At 44.4% G+C, this 2114-nt stretch overlaps 1 long non-coding RNA gene across 2 annotated transcripts; it reads right to left on the bottom strand.

Annotated features, from left to right (window-relative positions):
• Nucleotides 1-341: 341 nt before the first annotated feature.
• LOC135829419 (uncharacterized) lies at nucleotides 342-2114 on the bottom strand. Of its 2 annotated transcripts, XR_010555813.1 has the most exons (3): nucleotides 1697-2111; nucleotides 1439-1604; nucleotides 342-904 (listed from the first exon to the last, which is right to left on the bottom strand). It is a non-coding gene; the product is annotated as an uncharacterized LOC135829419 (long non-coding RNA). The 2 variants fall into 2 exon arrangements; XR_010555812.1 differs by having other exon boundaries at nucleotides 1439-2114.

Genomic DNA, 2114 nt, shown 5'->3' with positions numbered 1-2114 from the left:
TGGAAGGATGGAGACAGAGAGAGAGAGAGAGAGAGAGAGAGAGAGAGAGAGAGAGAGAGAGAGAGCACTGTTTGAAGTGTTTGTCTCACTGTAATTACTCCAGATTATTGAATGTTGTATGATCTACTCTAAATTTTCCATAATGGTTTTTCCTGATTTGCGGGATCTCTTCTTTTGCTGTTTGCGTGTTTACAGGAAGTGGCTGTCTGGTGTAACTGCACCAGATCCTGGGGAAATTAAGTCAGATGCAGAGGCAGGGTCGTCCAGTGATGCAACACTGCCGTTCTGTGTGCAACGTTACCGCTAATACCCCCGGCGAAAACACAAAAAAGACAAACACGTGAAAAGACTACAGTATTGACCGTTCTGCTAATAAATGCATGACTGCTCCGACAGTCGATAATCGAAACACAGAGCACCAGCATGATGTTTTCATATTGGGAACCACACAACAGCTCAATTCTCAAGCCCAAAAATTGATGAATACAAATACAGAGCGACGCAACAAGAGGTCATCCGGCAACCAAACAAAACTGGGTCTAATGCACTGAATAGTCCTGAAATACGCAGGCCAGACAAAGCAGTGCAAGCACATAATGTTACAAGGTACATGCATTGCAGAACAAAGTGTAACCAAAGATACACAGGGTTATAGCTGCACACTTGTGCATGTGCTCGCTCAGCCCAAGAACACACGATCATGATGATAGAAACAATCCGGGGGAAACACGCTAACACCGAAGTAAGCATCAACACGTAAATAGTGCAGCTCTGAAAAAATTACATTGACATGTACATTGGTGTGTCGAGTAGTATCAGGCTTGAATAATTATCCAACCAAGACTTCATCAGGTCCCAGACGCTGAGATCGCACGCCGAATGTGAAGTGCATCTAGCCTTGAACCTGTCGCACAAGGCACACATGGCAAAATGACATCCACTCTGATTATTTCCAGAGGCCAATCATGACAGAACACAGAAATGAAACCACGGGCTCAACCAAGTAAACGCAAAGGAAGTTAGTCAAAATAATCCATGCAGTGCTCTTTTAATTGCAGCGCTGATTGCAGTGTTGCGTCATAGCCCGATACCCGCTGAGCACAGACACAACTCCATTCGTCAGGGGCAAGACATACTCTTTTGGAATAAAGTCATAAAGTACAGCGTTCCAATGACATTACGGACACCTCGTGTAAATGCATGGTCTGTTCATCTGGCCGACTCGGCCACGCATGAGAGTGTGTGCATGTACATGCGCGCGCTTGCACGCGCGCACACACACACCATGTATTCGGTGCGTATGGTATACCAGTTGCGGGACAATGAAGATGGAATCATTATCATGATGTTACATGTACATGTACATCTACAGTGTATGTTTGAGTGTAAAGTAAATTTTATTTTATTGCACATTTCTTCGACACAACTAATTACTTACTTCACATGTTCGCATTTCTCATAATCGATCCATCCGCACTCCGTATCAGTCGAGGAAAAATTCTCCCAGATATACACTAGTCACCACAGCCATGTGATGACATTGGGATGGGCCCCAAGCAGTGCACGATTGCACTCTCTAGTTACAATAAATTTGGCCAGATTATCTGTGAAGACAAAATGCAATGCATAGCGCCAATCGATGGATGAAGAGAGAGTTTGTAAATACCCATATCTTTCCACTTGTTCAGGAGCTTACCTTTTGGAGTTCACATCGTTAACACGATCTCTCATGCTGTCTTGCACCTTGGTTTTGTTGACCATGGATAGGCCAACCCAGAAAACATTCTACAGGAGCTACTAATGCAGAGCGTTTTTCACGCTCGATCTCGGCGATCTACCTTGTCACGCCAATAAAATCCTCCATGACACTGGCTACAGTCACAAGAGACGTCTCAGTAAGGTAATGAGCACGACAACATCGTCGAGATCAAGGACAAAGAGAAAACAAAACACTCACTGAAAACAGCAAAGAAGAAACGAAGAAATGTACACGATTCCTATACATGTATGTTGCCACTGACAACTGGGTCGGTGGAGACGACGCTACTTTTGTTTGTCCCCAGTGGGATCGTTGTTATGCGTATCGAAGGAACTGTGACGTCATCACTTAACAG

Source organism: Sycon ciliatum, chromosome 13, assembly GCF_964019385.1.
Source record: "Sycon ciliatum chromosome 13, ocSycCili1.1, whole genome shotgun sequence".
NCBI classification, from domain to species: Eukaryota; Metazoa; Porifera; class Calcarea; order Leucosolenida; family Sycettidae; genus Sycon; species Sycon ciliatum.
The sequence above is the reverse complement of the archived record's forward strand: the minus strand, read 5'-3'. Positions and strand labels throughout refer to the sequence as shown.